This window comes from Bison bison, unplaced genomic scaffold, assembly GCF_000754665.1.
Source record: "Bison bison bison isolate TAMUID 2011002044 unplaced genomic scaffold, Bison_UMD1.0 scf7180017864181, whole genome shotgun sequence".
Classification (NCBI taxonomy): domain Eukaryota; kingdom Metazoa; phylum Chordata; class Mammalia; order Artiodactyla; family Bovidae; genus Bison; species Bison bison.
Genome location: NW_011494753.1, coordinates 4,663,997 through 4,683,900, shown reverse-complemented (window position 1 = coordinate 4,683,900; position 19,904 = coordinate 4,663,997). Strand labels below are relative to the sequence as shown.

The 19,904-nt window shown below is 40.9% G+C and overlaps 1 pseudogene; it reads right to left on the bottom strand.

Annotated features, from left to right (window-relative positions):
* Window positions 1-19,904, bottom strand: part of LOC104991036 — a 32,101-nt pseudogene that overhangs the window by 1,124 nt on the left and 11,073 nt on the right.

Below are 19,904 nucleotides of genomic sequence, written 5' to 3'. Positions count from 1 at the left end.
TTTTTTTTTTTTTTTTTTGGTGATAATTCTGGAAGTCTTGTAGATCTTTATAGAACCGTTCAGCTTCAGCTTCTTTGGCGTTAGTGATTGGGCGTAGACTCGAATTCCTGTGATAGTGAATGATTTGACTTGGAAACGTTGGAAACGAACAGAGATCACTTGGAAACGAACAGAGATCATTCTGTTGTTTTAGAGATTGCACCCAAGTACTCCATTTCGGACTCTTCTGTTGACTATGACGGCTACTCCATTTCTTCTAAGGGATTCTACTGTCCACAGTAGTAGACACAATGATCGTCTAAATTCACCCATTCTGGTCCATTTTAGTTAACTGATTCCTAAAATGTTGATGTTCACTCTTGCTAGCTCCTGTTTGACCACTTCCAATTTACCTTGATTCGTGGAGCTAGCATTCCAGGTTCTTATGCAATATTGTTCTTTACAGCGTGGGACTTAACATTCACCACCAGACATACCCATGACTGGGCATTGTTTCTGCTTTGTCTCAGCCTCTTCCTTCTTTCTGGAGCTAGTTCTTTGCTCTTTTCCAGTAGCATATTGGGCACCTACAGACCTGAGGAGTTCATCTTTCAGTGTCATATCTTTTTGCCTTTTCGTACTGCTCATGGGGTTCTCAAGGCAAGAATACTGAAGTGGTTTGCCATTCCCTTTTCCAGTGGACCACATTTTGTCAGAATTCTCCACCATGACTCATCTGTCTTGGGTGGCCCTACAAGACATGGCTTGTAGTTTCAATGAGTTAGACAAGGCTGTGGTCCATGTGATCAAATTTTGGAGCATAGAAATGTTTATTATAGGGCTATGCAAGTAGCTGTGTGGTTTATACTCTTAAAAAACCCCTAACTCCCAGAAGGGTTTCAGCAAAGCATTTTAAAAGGCAAGGAAGGGAGGAGGGGCTGGTTGGTTGTTACAAACTGCTTACTGTAGGAATCTTTTATTGTTGCAGCAGGCCACGTAAGTCAGGTCATGAATGTTCCTGTAAACCTCCAACAAGACCAATGTTATTCTCTGTTCTGCAACTTTTGTTTAGCTCTATATGAATGGAAAAGTGTCACACACTTAAAGGTCGGAGTCTTGGACTATCCTATATATTTCAGGTTATAGCCAATATTCTTAACTCAAAGCAAATGGAATACAATACAAAGGTTAAAGTAAAAGAAATAGGTTTATTATAGACTGAGATTTGTTCTTCCCTATTACATTGACAGAGGTAGAAGTCTCAAGCAGATTTAAAGGAAAATACTTTATCCAGCTTTCATAATTTTCTCCAGCAGAAGTATTAGTCAGAAAATTACCTTGTTCCTTATTACCAATAGCACTTGCAACCATGACTGTTTTTACACACTTTTATAAAACACTTTTTAATCTTTTCTTCATTTTTAGAAAAGTAGGGTGGGAGAGGGACTGTAGTGTCTATTCAGCGAGTCATCTTGAAAAGGAAGCCTTTATTTGGCATATAATGAACATGCTGGATATTGAGAATCCGTCAGTGACTATGAAGAAATTACTACAGCTATGGACTTACAGTCTAGATGGTGGTTACTGACCACAATCAGGACAGTATAGGATGCTAACTTCTCCCTGAGCAGCTTTCCACTCAGAAACAACACCCAAGCAACTCTTGAGAGTAAAGAAAACTCTTGAAGTTTTTCTAAGTATATTAGTCAGATTTCTTCAATGAAATATCTATCTAGTCTATCTATCTAAATTATAAAACACTGGCTCACACAATTATGGAGGCTGAGAAGTCTGAAGTCCAGACTGACAAGCTAGAGCCCCAGGAGGGTCAATGGTTTGGTTCTAAGAGCTGATGTTTCAGTTAAGTTGGAAGGCAGGAAAAAAGTTGATTTCCCATTTCATGGCAGTCAGGTAGGAGAAGCTTCCTCTCACTAGAGGGAGAGTCAGCTTTTTTGTTCTATTCAGGTTTTCACTGATTAGATGAGGCCTACCCACTCTGGGGAGGGCAATCTGCATTACTCAATCTACTAAATCAAATTTTAAAAAAAATTTTTAGGATTGTGAATGATTTGATTATTTTAATTTGCTTTCTATGTACTTATATTGTGCAAGAAAATAATATTAATCAGGAAAAATAGTAATTTTTAAAAATTGAAGTGTAGTTGCTTTGAACTGCTGTGTCAGTTTCTACTGCATAGCAAAGTAAATTAGCCATACACATACATGCATGTGAGCTCAGTCACTTCAGTTGTGTCCAACTCTTTAGACCCCGTAGACTGTAGCCTACCAGGCTCCTCTGTCCATGGGATTCTCCAGGCAAGAGTACTGGAGTGGGTTGCCATGCCCTCCTCCAGGGAATCTTCCTGACCCAGGGATCGAAGCTGCATCTCTTACATCTCCTGCATTGGCAGGCAGGTTTTTTACCACTAGCACCACCTGGGAAGCCCATATATATATCTATAACCCTCGTTTATGGATTTCCTTCCCATTTAGCACCGAATAGAGTTCCCTGTGTTATGCAATAGGTTCTCATTAGTTATCTATTTTATACATAGTAGTGTATATACATCAACCCCAATCTCCGAATTCATCCAACCCCCTGCCCCTTTGCTCCTTGGTAGGACCAAGAGACCATCATACAGAGTGAAGTAAGTCAGAAAGAGAAAAATATCCTGTATAATAATATATGTGTTACCTAGAAAAATGTTAAAGATGATCTTATTTGCAAAGGAGAAAAAAGACACATGTAGAGAACAAGTATATGAATACCAAATCAAATGTTAGTCTCACCCAGAAACACCCTCACAGACACACTCAGAATGTTGTTTGACAAGTACCTGAATAATTCATGACTTGGTGAAGTTGACACAAAATTATCCATCCAAGCAGGTAAAGTCACTAAAACAAGAGGAGTCTCAAGGATGAGCAGACATTAAGAAAAGCTGAAGGTCAACAGGAGTGGAGAGGGAGCCAATAATGTGAATAACTTAAGGGTTGAGTGAACATAATTCAGTAGGTGAAAAGGAGGTGTAGTCATTTGAATAGTATTCACCAAAATTCACGTTCACCCAGAAACTCAAAAGGTGACTATATTGAATAGAGGTCTTTACAGATGTAACTAGTTATGATGAGGTCATCCAGTAAACCCAGTGGCTAATATTCTTAAATGGACAAGGAGATGTGGAGACCCGCAGACACACACAGAGGGAAGGAGGCATGTGAAGATGGAGGCAGAGATGGGAGTGGTGCAGCTACAAGCCCAGGAAAGTCAAGGACTGCCAGCAACTACCATGCATAGGAGAAATGGATTCTGTCTCAGAATCTCCAGAAAGAATCAACCTTGGTAACCCCTTGATCTCAGGCTTTGCCTCCTGACTTGAGATAATAAATTTCTGGTGTTTCTTAAACTCCATCACTTATGGCAATTTGTTACAGAGCCCTAGGAAACTAACACAGAAAGTGTTTCAGAAATGTTTGTGTATAAAGTGCGCAGAGGAATCAGTGAGATGGAGATGGGGGTCAGGAGGGGAAGACCACGAATGGCATGTGAACCACAGAAAATATTTTCTTTATTATGAGACTCAAAGGAAGCAGACAACTGAATATCAGTAAGAGAGCAAAATAATGAGATTTATGTTTTTATAAAGATCCCTCCGAGGCCAGCTGAGCATCTGAGGCTGAAGGTCAGATGCCCAGTGAGAAGGATTATTGTGGAGAAACAGGCTAGAGAGGATGATGGCCAGAATTCTGTAACAGATAAAGGAATGCAGATATGCAAATGGATCAGAAGATAACATAGAACCATACCAGTAAATTTGGATGATTATATAAGCATACACAGTACACATGGAAAAATTAATCTTGACCCTTGTGTCTCATACCTACACACATACACAAAATCCTAAATTGATGTTAGATGTAAATGTGAAAGCAAAAGCATAAAACTTCTCAGAATAGCATGTAAGATTTATTCATGACCTTAATTAAGGAAAGCAAAGATTCCTTTAAAAAGATACCACAAAGAAAATTAAGACAATTTTAATATACTAAATTCAAGAATTGAAAATCTATAAAAGCAAAAACATATGAAGTAGAAATGTCAGAATGTAAGATTTTTGCAATATATATCTAACAAGACCCTAAAATTTCTAAAGAACCTCTATAGGTTCATTAGTAAAAGACAGCCTAATTTTAGAGAAGTGGGCAATAGACTAGAACATGCCCTTCATGAAAAAGTCTATCCAAATGCCTCAAAAACATGTGAAAAGGTGATCAGTTATATTAATCATCAGGGAAATGCAAATTAAAGCCACGGTGAAAAGTCTCTACTCCCCCCACCACCAAAATGGCTGAGTGTTGAGGAGGTGCTGATGGAAACTCACACACCCCTTTAGGAATGTTACTCTCTGGCAGCATTCTGAAAACAAGTAATCACATGTGTAGGTATATATACCCCATATAGGTACACCAAAAGGAGTTTATGCAAATGTTAATAGCAGAATTATTCATAAAAACTAAACACTGGAATAAATCCAAATATCCAAGGAAGGAAGTACATTCTGGTAAAGTTATACGATAGAATACTTTGAATCACAAAACTAATACAATTATGTAAAGTTTAAAAATAAAATTTAAAAAAAAAGTAATAAACTGCTATATATAACTACACAGATGAGGTTCCCAAATGTAGTGCTGATTGAAAGAATCCAGATACAGAGAATAGATACTATTTGACTCCATTTATATAAAGTTCAAAATTGGTAAGACTAATTTTTGCTGGTAGACTAGTGATGGGTACCTTTGCAGGGTGGGCAGATGGATTGGATACCAGAAGAGCTTCTGGTGTGTGATAATGTTTTATTTCTTCAAATGTGTGTTGATAACCTGGACATGTTCAATTTGTGAAAGTCTTCTGAACTCTAAAATGGATTTGCCTGCTTTTCTGTACATATGTTATACTGCAATAAAAAGCTTATCTAAAATACGTCGACTTAAAGTTTTTTTTATTCTAGTTGATTTGCAATGTTTTGTTAGTTTCTGATGTACAACCAAGTGATTCAATTATTCATTTTCATTACGATGTATTACAGGATATTGAATATAGTTCCCCATGCTATACAGCGGGATCTTGTTGAGTATCTATTTTATATACAGTAGTGTGTGTGTGTTAATCCCAAACTCCTAATTTATCCCTCCCCCACCCCTTCCCCTTTTGGTAACCATAAGTTTGTTTTCTACATCTGTTTCTGTTTTGTAAATATGTTCACTTTGTCATATTTTAGGTATATTGTTTTTTTAAGTATAATAATTTCATGAATTACATATTATAAGCCCTCTTCATCACCTCCAGCCCCACCATAGGAATAACCAAGCTAGTATCAGGGTGGTAAGAAATTTCCAGGATTTAAGAACCTCAGAACTTTGCTGCTAAATGCAAAGCACTCTAAATAAACCTCACTGTTGTTGAGTTTAAGATAGATACTAGGAATATTTATCTTTTTGTTGCTATTTTAATTAAGTATTTTAAAAATTATCTAGTTCTTGACTTGGTAAATTTTCTAATCAATAGTTTAAGGTTTTTTACTACATTGGATTTTTAAGATGAATCAAAGCACAGAAGTTTAAAAAGAAAAGCTAATAATTCTCCTTCCTTCTCACTCCTATATGTGATCACCCATTCTTCTGTACTTTTCTTTATTGTCAAATAGGCAAAAATAAATGTACATGTATGGTCCTCTCTATGCCATTTTTTATACAAATGGGATTAAATCAGCTACTTACATGTCAACCTATTCAATCATGGGTTTGTGCACATAAAATTAATTTATTTTTCAAAAACAGGATAATATTTTACAATGTGGCAGATTAAAGAATGCCACTGATTCTTTGCTAATCCTTCCACTGAGTGGTTGAATCTAAAGTCCCTCTGCTTAACTTTGGGCTGGACTTGGTGACTTACTTGCCTAATCAACAGATGGAGACAGAAGCCATATTATTTAAAGCTTCCACCTTTGTCCCTTGGAACCTGGGAACTATGCTGTGAGGAAGGCCTACCAGCTCCATTCAGAGACCCCATGGAGTGACCCATTTGGAGAAGAAGATCCCAGGCATATGCTGGCTAAGCATCCACCGAGAGCCAGAACCAGCTCCTCAGTCTTATAAGTGAGAGTGAGTCTTCAAAGTGTTGCCCCTTCCAGCCTCAGAAGAGCTGGACCAGCTGAGGTTGCCCAGAGCAGAGACTGGCTGTTGTTGCCATGCCCCATTCAAATTGCTCATTCATAAGCAAAATGAGTAATTCTCATTGTTTTAAGCCACTTGGTCTTGTGGAGGTTTGCTGCAAATCAATAGATAACCAGAATGCAAGGAATCAGAATATCTAAACATCTTAATTTACTCATTATGAAACCACTCCACTATGTATAAACATTTCTGTTAGATTTCAGGTTGTTTTCCCCCCGGACTTGTAATAATCCTGCAACATACAGTAAATACTACTGAAGTATCTGTTTACTGCATTTGATGCTGTTGGTTTTTCCTCAAACATCCTGTGGTTTGTTTTGTGGTACATGATTTATAGAACAGACATAGTATCTGAGTGTTTCTAAACTTTCAGGCTTACCATATTGATCCATCAATCCTCCCCATTCTATTTTTCTTTTTACTAGTGACAGATGCTGACTCTTTTTTTCCACACATCAAGAAAAACACTTGGTTTGATTTTTAACAAAATCAACAGGATGAGTCATGGCATTCTTTAAAGTTTAATCTCTCTTTTTAGAACTCTTTGAATTTAATTGCCATCATGCTACATCGCCTTTTGCATGTTTTAGAAAAATCAGTACAATACTCCTTGAAAAAAGCTTTCTGAGTCCACAAAATCTGAATTCTTTGCCATTTATCCAGAATTTGCTTGAGGTCAGAAAATACTGCATTTTTTCCCCTACTCTCTGCTGAGAAAACCAATATTTTGGCAAGTTTTTTTCTTCTCTTCATTATTAAGGTGATTTCAAAGCACAAAGCTGGCTGTGTGTACACTCAGTATAATTTCAACAAAATTTGTTTGCTGCTTTTCAGATATGGTTCATCAAAACTGATTTGGTGCTGGCTGTGGCATTATAAGTTCCTCATGCTTTTTTCAAGGTCCATGACAACTAAGGGTGACAATCTCCTCTGGAACCTTATGGCCCCTATTATTTTTCAATTTAAACATGGAAGTCAAACTTCATGTTTCTGCTGCTTGCACTTTGAATAGAGGGTACCTTAGGGGAAGACACCACATTCACATATGAAATAAAGAATCCAGTGAGGCTGGGAAGTGGCCGGGTTGGCTACTTACCAAAGACTTACAAGTGTATTTACTCCAGTACATTGATTACATACAAAACCTTAGTCTCAGTATTTTCATTCATTTCAATCACATCATTCAAGATAACAGTAAAGGTAGCATAAATGAACATTATAATGGCAGCTTCTTCATTGTAATGCTAATGTAGAATGTACACACATCAGAAATCCCTCTGTTATATAAACATCTACACTGGAATATAATACCTAGGAGCAACCAATAAAGAATCTATACAAAGAGATACATTAAAATTGCAGATAAAATGAAATTCCTAAGTAATGTTCAGAGACCCAGAAGGCAAAGAAAACAGAAAAAAGAACCAGAGAAAACAAATAGAAAACAAAATGTAAGTAGGCAGACTTCATTCCTAATACACCAGAAACTATATTAAATATAAATGTCTAAATAATGCCAGTCAAAAGACAGTAATTTGCAGAGTTGATTTAAAAATGACCTAACTATATGACAGCTACAAGAAATTCACTTCAAATATAATGATATAGTTAGGTTGAAAAATGATGGGACAATATGATACGTAAACATTAATCAAAAGAAAGTTGAAGTGGACATATTATCACATAGAACAGACCTTAAGGTAAAGGAAATTACCAAGGACAAAAAGGGACATTTCATAATGATAAAAGCATAGAGCAATTCTAAATACGTATGCACCAGTCAACACGGTTGCAAAATATGTGAAGAAAAACTGATAAAAGGCAAAAGCAACACAATTATTGTTGGAGGCTACAATACCCCTTCCTCTCTCTACAACTGATAGAGCCCAGCATTAACCTGCAGGATATAATCAACCTTCAGAGGCCACTCCGCCCAACAGCAGTGGAATACACATTCTTTTCAACCGCCCGTGGAATATTTACCAAAATCAAACATCTCATGAGCCATTAGGTGAATTTCAACAGATATAAAATAATTGAAATCACTTGGAATTTGTTCTATGACCATGGTGGACTCAAACTAGGAATTGATAACAGAAAAATAACAGAAACATCTCCACGCTTTTAGAAACTACACAACATTTTTCTAGTCCGTGCCTCAAAGAGGAGGTCTCAAAGGTAGTTTAAAAAGTACACTGAACTGAATGAAAATACAATATATAGTTAAGTTCTGGGATAGAGACTTCTAGAAAGGTGGAATAAATGTACTTTTCCTTATTCCTCCCACTAAGTTCAGCTAAAACCCTTAAACATTATACATAAAACTAACATAAAAATTACTCTGAAAGGTGGAAAGAAGAAAACAGATCAGTAAGGGATCTTGGATCTGGAGAAATGACACAGTGATGAGTTCCCTGGATTTTTCTTTCAGTCTCACATATTCCACTGTCCATGAAATTCTCCAGGGAAGAATACTGAAGTGAGGAGCCATTCCCTTCTCCAGGGGATCTTCCCGACCCAGGGATTGAACTCAAGTCTACTGCATTGCAGGCAAATTTTTCACCATCTGAACCACCAGGAAAGCCCTATATATCCCACACCTAGTGCTAAAGAAGCCAGCAACCTGCCAACAGGAAATCACAGATAAAAAACAAACAAACAACAACAAAAAAAACCTTGCTTTCTGTATCCAGTTGTTCAGTTGCTCAATCATGTCCGACTTTTTGCTACCCCGTGGGCTGCAGCACTCCAGGCTTTCCTGTCCTTCACCAATACCCAGAGCTTGCTCAAACCCGTGTCCATCGAGTCAGTGATGCCATCCGACCATCTCATCCTCTGCCATCCCCTTTTCCTCCCACCTTCAATCTTTCCCAGCATCAGGGTCTTTTCTAATGAGTCAGCTCTTTGCGTCAGGTGGCCAAAGTATCGGAGCTTCAGCACTAGCATCAGTCCTTCCAATGAGTATTCACCAGGAAAGGGTCAGTCTGGCCAGACAGAAAGGTCTAGACAATAACCACCCTACTTCAGCCCAACTTTACAGAAAGACTTGAAGGTCCAGGTGACCCTTGAAGGCAAGAGCCAGGTGCTGGGCCTAGCCTTCCGTGCTTGCCCAGCTGCAACAAGATGACACAGCTGCTCCCCTACACCCAGCTTGTATTGGAGAAGGCCAAGTGGGAGGTCAGGACTTCAGTCCCTGACCAGTGCTAATAAGGTCTGGTCCCCTTGAGGTGCCAGTGGAGATCACATGGGTTCATAACAAGGCACCTTGCCTCTCTGCCATGGTGATATCAGCAGGCATCATGAGAAGCTGAGCCTCCCACCACTGCTCAGCAGTAATGAAGAATCCTCCCCTCCAGGAGTGAAGATTGGCCAGGTAGGAATCTGAACTTCAGCACCTATTTGGCACTAGCAATGCTGAACCCTCTCCATCCATAGAAGTGATGTCAGAAGAAATCTCTGAACAAAAGATTTAGATAAGATCAAATTTCACAATATAATATTTCAAATATTCAGGTTTATTCACCCATCATACCAAGGGCTAGGAAAGTCTCACCTTGAAAGAGTAAAAATGATCAGTAGACATCAACACAGAGATGACAAAGACGTTAGAATTTTCTAATGAGGATTTTAAAGCAGCCATCATAAAAACACCTTGAATGAAAAAAGAATTACCGACATCAGGAATGAAATGAGGGATATCAATATGGACAAAACAAGTGTCTTAAAGATAATAAGGAAATATTATAAACAGTTCTACATACATAAACGTGACCTTAGATAAAATGGACAAACTCCTTGAAAAGCACAAATTACTACAATCTACCCAAAATGAAACAGATATTTAAATAGTCACATAAATATTAGGGCAATTTATTTTGTAATTTGAAGCTCTCCCTCCCAAAATCTTTAGGTCCAGGTGGCTTCACTGGGAGAATTTTATCTCAAGTTTGGGAAGAATTAGATTTTCCAACTCATTTTACCAGATCAGTATTACCCTGATATCATCTAGACAATGGCAGTACAAAAAAAGAGATAACTACAGACCAATATCCATCATGAATATGAACACAAATGTCCTTAAAAAACATTAGAAATAGAATCAATGTATAAAACAAATTATACAGCATAACCAAGGGGGATCTAGATTAGAGATGCAAGGCTGGTTCCATAATCAAAATCAATCAATACTAAAAAAAATCAATACCATTTTCACAGGCTAAAAAAGAAAATTACACGATCATATTAAATGATGTGGAAAAAAGCAAGTGAAAAAATTCAACACTCTATGATAAAACTCTCAGCAATCTAGGTAAAGAAGGAAATTCCTCAACATGATAAAGAATATACACAAAACCCCTCCAGTCAATAGCACATTTAAGGATAGAGGAGTGAATGCTTTCCCCCGTAGACGAGGAGAAGGAAGGAGATCTTCTCTCACCATTGTTAGTGGTCCTGGAAGCTCCAGCTGATACCATCAGGCACGTGAAGGAAATAAAAGGCATATGCATCATAAAGAAAGAAACCTGTGTCTATAATTCAGATGACATGGTGGATGAGGTAGAAAATTCTAAGGGATTTGCCAAAAAAAAATACCCCAAAACCCTTCTAGAGTAAGAGAGTTTAGCAAGTTTGCAGGAAAGAAAGTTATACACACCAAAAAAAATTGTATTTATATATACTAGCAATGATCATGGAGAAGGCAATGGCACCCCACTCCAGTACTCTTGCCTGGAAAATCCATGGATGGAGGAGCCTGATAGGCTGCAGTCCCTGGGGTCGCTAAGGGTCAGACACAACTGAGCAACTTCACTTTCACTTTTCACTTTCATGCATTGGAGAAGGAAATGGCAACCCACTCCGGTATTCTTGCCTGGAGAATCCCAGGGACAGAGGAGCCTGATGGGCTGCTGTCTATGGGGTCGCACAGAGTCGGACACGACTGAGGCGACTTAGCAGCAGCAGCAGCAGCAGCAATGAACATGTGGAAACTGAAATTGAAAATCAAATACCAGTTATGGTCACTGAAAAAAAAAATGAAGTACTTAGATGTGAAGCTAACAAAGCACATACAGGACTTATACTGAGAACTAAAAAAATTACAAAGTTACTAACACTGTACACAAGTATGCCAGACATATGTAATTTATACATATAACTTAATTTGAAGAAAAACTTCTGTTTCTTGCTGTACATATTTTGATTTTTTGTGAATTCAATACATTGTACTATTGTATTTATAATGTAAATCTTTAAAATGTGTGACAATGCTAAGAATGGTTAAGAACATAGTAGATAGAACTTCTATTGCAACTCACATTGGTTCAACCAATTTAGAGAATAGTTGGCATTACCTTTTAAATGCCTAAATTATATTTAAATTGATTTGACAACATGAATAAAGCACTATTTTGTGCTATTCACTGTTCTAAGTGCTTTCCATAGTCTGACTCATTTAATTCCTCCAATCCTCTGAAGTACATACTGCTTACAGTGCTACTTCACAGTTGAAGAAATTGAGGAACAGAGGTATTAACTATTTTGCCCAAGATACATCAAATAAGTGGCAGAGCCAGCATCCAAATGCAGGTCCTCTTGTTCTCAGTTCAGTTCAGTTCGGTCGCTCAGTCGTGTCCGACTCTTTGCGACCCCATGAACAGCAGCACGCCAGGACTCCCTGTCCATCACCAACTCCCAGAGTTCACTCAGACTCACGTCCATCCAGTCAGTGATGCCATGCGGCCATCTTATCCTCTGTCATCCCCTTCTCCTCCTGCCCCCAATCCCTCCCAGCATCAGAGTCTTTTCCAATGAGTCAACTCTTTGCATGAGGTGGCCAAAGTACTGGAGTTTCAGCTACAGCATCATTCCTGCCAAAGAAATCCCAGGGCTGATCTCCTTCAGAATGGACTGGTTGGATCTCCTTGCAGTCCAAGGGATTCTCAAGAGTCTTCTCCAACACCACAGTTCAAAAGCATCAATTCTTCAGCGCTCAGCTTTCTTCATAGTCCAACTCTCACACCCATACATGACCACTGGAAAAACCATAGCCTTGACTAGACGGACCTTTGTTGGCAAAGTAATGTCTCTGATTTTCAATATGTTCTAGTATCTATCTATTCCTCTGTTGACTCTGCTTTGTGCACACTGACCTTATGACCATCAGACTCCACTCCTAGGTCATGTCTTTAAGACTTTGTTCTAGAAAGCATACACAAAGATGTGCATTGCAGCATTGCTTGTGATTATGTGCACACAATCCAAATGTTTATGAACAAAACAACAGAAGATGTATTACGACTTTCACACTATAGAATTTTGCTGTTTTTGTTCAGTTACCAAGACTGTGACCCCATGAACTGTAGAATGCCAGGCTTCCCTGTCCTGCACTATCTCACAGAGTTTGCTCAAATTCGTGTCAGTTGAGTCAGTGATGCCATCCAACATTTCATCCTCTGTTGCCCCCTTGTCCTCTTGCCCTTAATCTTTCCCAGCATCAGGGTCTTTTCCATTGAGTCTACTCTTCTGATCGGGTGGCCAACATATTGGAGCTTCAGCTTCAGCACCAGTCCTTCCAATGAATATTTCAGGGTTGGTTTTCTTTAGGATTGACTGGTTTGATCTCCTTGCTGTCCAAGGGATTCTCAAGAGTCTTCTCGGCACCATTGAAAGCATCAGTTCTTCGGCACTCAGCCTTCTTTATAGTTTAACTCTCACATCCTTACATGACTACTAGAAAAACCATACCTTTGATCATATGGACCTTTGTTGGTAAAGTGATTTCTCTGCTTTTTAATACACTGCCTAGTTTTCTCATAGCTATTCTTCTAAGGAGCTAGTGTCTTTTAATTTTGTGGCTTCAGTCCGAGTCTACGTGGATTTTGGAACCCATAGAAAATGAAATCTGACACTGTTTTCACATTTTCCCCATCTATTTGTCTTGAAGAGACAGGAAAGGATGCCATGGTATTTGTTTTTTGAATGTTGAGTTTTAAGCCAGATTTTACACTCTCTTCTTTCACTTTCATCAAGAGGCTCTTTAGTTCCTCTTCACTTTCTGCCATTAGGGTGCTGTTATCTGCATATCTGAGGTTATTGATATTTCTTCCTGAAATCCTGATTCCAGCTTGTGCTTCATTCAGTCTGGCATTTCGCATGATATACTCTGCAAATGAGTTAAATAGGCAGGATGACAATATACAGCCTTGACGTACTCCTTTCCCGACTTGGAACAAGTCTGTTGTTCTATGTCTGGTTCTAACTGTTGCTTCTTGACCTGCATACAGGTTTCTCAGGAGGCAGCTAAGGTGATCTGGTATTCCCATCTCTTTAAGATCTCTGGGTCATTAAGATCTTTTTTTGTACAGTTCTTCCGTGTGTTCTTACCACCTTTTCTTAATTTCTTCTGCTTCCGTTCGGTCATTGCTGTTTTTGTCCTTTACTGTGACTATTTTTCATGAAATATTCCCTTAGTATCTCCAATTTTCTTTAAAAGATCCCTAGCCTTTCCCATTCTATTGTATTCCTCTATTTCTTTGCATTTTTCATGTCAGAAGACTTTATCTCTCCTTGCTATTCTCAGACACTCTGCATTCAGATCCAGCACACGCTAGATCATAGAAAAAGAAAGAGAATTCCCCAAATCATCTACTTCTGCTTACTATGCTAAAGCCTTTGACTGTGTGGATCACAACAAACTGTGGAATATTCTTAATGAGATGGGAATACCAGACAACATTACCTGCCTCCTGAGAAACTGTATGCAGGTCAAGAAGCAACAGTTAGAACCAGACATGGAACAACAGACTGGTTCCAAATTGGGAAAGGAGTACATCAAGGCTGTATACTGTCATCCAATTTACCTTGATTCATGGACCTAACATTCCAGGTTCCTATGCAATATGGTTCTTACAGCCTTGGACTTTACTTTTATCACCAGACACATCCGCAACAACACATTAATTTTACACAGCAGTTAAAATTAATGTACTAGAATTACATGAAACAATATACACAAATCTCAGAAACATAATGGTAAGTGAAAATAAGAAGATAGTTTCCAGTAGAGGAATACTTAAAGGCTTCCCAGGTAAAGATTCTGCCTGCCAATGCAGATGTGGAATTCAATCCCTGGATCAGGAAGATCCCCTGGAAGGGGAAATGGTAACCCACTCCAGTATTCTTGCCTGGGAAATCCCACGGCCAGAGAAGCCTGGATTCTTAAATGTAAATTCCTGGAGGGCTTACAGTTCATGGAGTTGCAAAGAGTTGGACACAACTGAGCATGCACACACAGAGAAGTACTTAGGCAAAGAAGTAAAACTGAATGGCATATGGCCTAGAGATACATGCTTATGGTAAGCACTCTTTCAAGGAACAAAGGAAAAAAATAGGAATGATAGTGCTTTCCTCTGTTTGGAATGAAGATGCAGTAGACAAGGAGGAGCCAAGTATACTCTGTCTGCCCTGTTTCTTAAGTTGGCAGGTTGGTTCACAGTTCAGTATTGGTTTGATTATCATTTGTTATAACTTCATAAATGTTATAGTCTTTGGCTTGTGTCAATATAATAGAATACAAATTTTTTAAAAATTAATAGAAACATGAATTAAAAAAAATAGTAGAAGAAAAAATAGTCAATAAGACCAAAAACTCATTCTTGGAAGGATTCTCCTCCCCTCAAAAAATTAAACTAGACCCTGGCAACCTCGATCCAAACTAATAACAACTACAACAATAATAATAATAATACTGCAACAATGACCACACTGGAAAAAGGAAATATACCTATAGATAAAAGGAAATATATTAAAGGTATACAATACATAGGTGTTATTTCAACAAATCTGAATTTATACAAAACTGGTTTTATAAATATTAATAAATTTTAAGTGCCCAAAATTTATTGAGGAAATAGATTAAAAAAAAAAAAAAACCTGGAATAAGCTTCTGCTGCTAAGTCGCTTCAGTCATGTTCGACTCTGTGTGACCCCATAGATGGCAGCCCACCAGGCTCCCCCGTCCCTGGGATTCTCCAGGCAAGAACACTGGAGTGGGTTGCCATTTCCTTCTCCAGTGCATGAAAGTGAAAAGTGAAAGTGAAGTCGCTCAGTTGTATCCGACTCAGCAACCCCATGGACTGCAGCCCACCAGGTTCCTCTGTCCATGGGATTTTCCAGGCAAGAGTACTAGAGTGGGTTGCCATTGCCTTCTCCGCTGGAATAAGCTAATATTCATCAAATGTTTACAAGTAACCGGGCAACAAATCCTGGCCCATTTGGACTGCACGTTGGGTCCATTTCCCAGTATGGCAGGCATTACGACTCACCTGATCCTTTCTACCACCCTCTGAGGTGGGAGCTGCTGTTTCCTTTACAGATTTTACAGGTGCGGATACTGTGGGGAGGAGAAGTAAGGTAGCTTCCCTCATTTAATCAGCTTCTAAGTGACTGGTGCAGACTTGAGCCCAGCGAGTTTGGCTCCGGGTGGGAACTGGAACCTAGCTGGTTTGGCTCCAGAGCCTGATGTTGTGATGGCCTTGCTGGGCTGGTGATGACCTCCAAAGTCTCTCCAAACTCCCCAGGAGATCCCAGACCCAGACATTACACGGTGTCCTGGCAGCGGTGACACCTGTGTGGATAAACTGCCAGAGTAGAGACAACCCCGCTCCGCCCCCCCAGCCCTCAGGTGATGAGGATGCCAAGGAGGAACGAGGATGGGGGCATCCTGATGTATTTTTTGTAGCAGATGGGGAGGCTGGGGGTTGGCCTGCTGGTCGTCAAAATTCACAGAGCTCGAGAGCTTACCATCTACCCTCTTCGCTTCGTCTCCATCCCACTGTCTCCACTGGCCCTCAACAGCCCTGCATTGGGCACTTCTTTGACCCTCATTGGACAGGTGATCAGTGCTCTGTCCCAGTGACACTGAGCTACAAAGAAAAGTGACTCCTGCTCCCAGAAGGGCTGGGCTGGGCTTCAAAAATCTGGACCCCCAGCCACATTTTCAGTAAAGATAAATAGACAGTGTCTTCCTTCTGCATTAAAAAACCAAGCAGAACTTCCTCCAGACAGAAAATGACAGATTATATCAAACTGTCCAGGAATGACGTTCCTCTTGTACCCACACCTGTTTAGGAGCAGATGCAAAATGTGACATGGAGACTGGGTAACGGTTCTTTGCCTTTGTATCTACCTGCTTCTGTTGTCTTGTTATTCATCCCAGCAATGAATTCCGTTTATTATACTGATACCAATTCCTATGTGTGGGTTTTACCCCCACAACACAAAGCAATTCTTCTATACCAGCTGGGTGTCCTACAATTCAGTTCAGTTCTGATACTCTTTACCTAGAGAAGGCATCCACTCCCACAGGGAGAGGGCTCAGTCCTACAAGTCTGCCCTCCCCCTGCTCAGACACACATTTCAGATGCCAATCAAGTCCAAGCTGTCAGCTGTGCTTCTGATCCATTGGCTATAGATCAGAGGTCCCGAAGGCTCCCCACCCTGGATTCAACTAATTTGCTAGAGTGGCTTAGAAAATGCAGAGAAATAGTTACTTACTAGATTATTAATTTGGTATAAAAGGATATAAGTCAGAAACAGTCAGATGGCCCAGGGTGAGGTGTTGAGAAAGCACAGAGGGTCCAATGCCTTTTTTGAGCCTTCAATACTCCTAGAATCTCCACACAATCACCACACTGGAAGCTCCCCAAACCCAGTCCTTAGGGTTCTTATGGAGGCTTCATTACATAGGCATGATTAAAATCACTGGTTATTGGAGACTGATTCAACCCCCAGGCTCCTTCCCCTCCCTAGTGGGTGGAGCTGAAAGTCCCAACCTTCTAATCACAGAGATGGTTCCCCACCTCCATCTTTAGGGGCTTTCCGAAAGTCACTTCATTAAGATAAACAGATGCGTGTTGAAAGGTTTTGTTATGAATATCAAGAGATCTCTATAGCTCTTATCACTTAAGAAATTCCAAAGGTTTTAGGACCTCTGTGCCCAAAACAGAGATGGAGACCAAATACGTATTTCTTAACATAATTCACAATGTCAGCAAATATATATTTCCTATTATAAGTCACAGTGGGTTGTGCAGAGTTTTTAGAAAGATTTAAAAAGGGCTGATGCCACTGACACAGCAGACTGTTATAAAGGATCAAAATTAACTTAAATGTTGCATGGTCTAGAGCATAGCAGGTGCTCAGAAAGAACATTATTTCATCCCCTTAAAATGCTTTATGGAAGTAGATTAAGTGAGATGATGGATTCTCAGGGCCCTGAGCCCTTCTGGGAATCATCTACAAAAGATCTGGGGATTGGGGAAGACAGAGAGGGCTGCGGGGAGTCAAGACACCTTTCCCAGATGGAGAAGTGCTGTGTAGCTGAGGTCATCACCTTCTTGATTGAAACGGCCCTCTGCACTCACTGTGGGCCAAGCACCTGAAGAATCAACAAGATGGAGGAGAGGACAGTGCCAACATTACTGGGAAGAAGGAAGGAGGGAGCAGAGGCTCGGCAGGAAGGCTCAGCTCTGGGGGCACCCTCTGACCTGTGCCCCTCTGCTGGGCTTGCAGGACCTTACTTAAGTACCTGCGCTGAGCCGGGAACTTTCTCCTTGTTTGGGAAATTGCTTTTATCTTTTCACCCACGAGGAAGCTGAGGCCCACAGGCTGAAGTCCAGCTGCCCAGTTTTCTGGTGCGAGGCTCCTGCTCCCTCAGGTGGGCCTGTGCCGGTGGCCGTTGCCTCCTTCCCCGTGCTGCGCAATTTGCAGGGCTGAGAAACAAGGCCAGACCAAAAACCACCAGATAGTTCCGTAGAGTGTGAGGTCTGCAACAGCCCCACTAAGAATTTTTTAGGCCCCTGTCATCAATACCTGAGCAATTCTAGAGCTGCCCTGGCCTGGGGGGAGCGGTTAGGGGCTGGTACTCAAACCCTGGCAGCCTTCTCACATCTGAGAAGGGTGTGGCTGGGGGTGCTCAGCATCGCCCCCTGTCATCTGTCTGGGGAACTGCAACAGGTCATGCAGATCAAGCAGTGTGCAGCCTGGGCCTGAGGAAGGGAATTTCAAGTTCTGCTGTCCGGCTTTGGTCTGCCAGGGGTCTGGCTTTCCTGCTCTCTCTGAAGTCATGTAGAGAGGTCCCTCAGGGACTCACGGAGGATGCTGTTGGTGCTGCCAGAGCTGAGGAGAGCACAGAGATAAGGCCGTGATGCCCAGGCCCTGCCCCAGAGCATAGCAAGCCTGGACTGTCCACCCTGAAACCCTGCAGGCCCATGGCTGCTTTGCCAAGAAGCAGCTGCGTGCCGGGGGAGTTGCTCAGGAAAGGATGTTTTAAACAGTTTTACCCATTTGCTCATGGATTTAGTAAACATTTGCCAACCACTAGTTCTCCATTACACAGGTGCTGGGTAGCAAACAAGGTCACTGGGCCCTGAAGGGTGAATGGTGATCTGCAGAGGAGTCTATGTTATTGCATTTCCCATCAGGGAAAGCAAAGACTTGTATACAAAGCATTTAGAGTTGCTTGAAGATGTTGCCATACCTGCCAGATTCTGGAGGTGCAGTTTTCCTTCGGGCTAAATTTCAGAATCTTCAGGAGGAAAAGAAATCTCTGGAGAGGAAGGTCAAAGGCATCACATTGCTTAAACAGTTACTTTGGGGCGCCACCTAATGGCAAAAGGGCCAAACTGCTCATCTCAAGGTCAGGGGAGTTAGGGGTAGGGAGGGGCAGAAATGGGGAGAGGAAGGGGAGGCGGAGGGGTGGGAGGGATGGCGGCTTCTGGGATTTGGGATTTGGGACCTGGGAAGAGTACAAGCTCTGAATGTCACTACAGTCCCAGGCCGTTTTACTGGGCATGCTCTGACTTTCCTGGTGGAAATGCAAAGGGGCATAGCTCAATGGAGATAAGCAGCAATATCGAGCAAAATCGCGTGTGCTTTTTATAATTTTATTTACTTTAATTTTTGCTGTGCTGGGTCTGCGTTGCTGCACGGGCTTTTCTCTAGTCGTGGCAAGCAGGGGCTACTCTCTAGCTGCAGTGTGTGAGCTTCTCGCTGTGGTGGCTTCTCTTTTGCTGAGCAGGCTCTCAGCAGGCAGGCTTCAGTAGTGGCAGCTCCCAGGCTCCAGAGTACAGGCTCAATAGTTGTGGCGCATGGGCTCACTTGCTCTGCAGCATGTGGAATCTTTCAGAGGCAGAGATCGAACCTGTGTTTCCTGCACTGGCAGGTGGATTCTTTACCACTGAGCCGCCAGGGAAGCCCCAGAATCGCGTGCTTTTGTCCTTTGCCCTGGTATTCTAGGGAGCCAAGCCAAAAATTCTCTGGCAAAATGATAATAATATATAGAGATACTATGGAGAAGGAAATAGCAAGCCACTCCAGTATTCTTGCCTGGAGAATCCCATGGATCGAGGAGCCTGGCGGGCTCCAGTCCATGGAGTCACAAGAATTGGACACGACTTAGTGACTAAACCCAGATAATCATGATGGTGTGATCACTGACCTAGAGCCAGACATCCTGGAATGTGAAGTCAAGTGGGCCTTAGAAAGCATCACTATGAACAAAGCTAGTGGAGGTGATAGAATTCCAGTTGAGCTATTCCAAATCCTGAAAGATGATGCTGTGAAAGTGTTGCACTTAATATGCCAGCAAATTTGGAAAACTCAGCAGTGGCCACAGGACTGGAAAA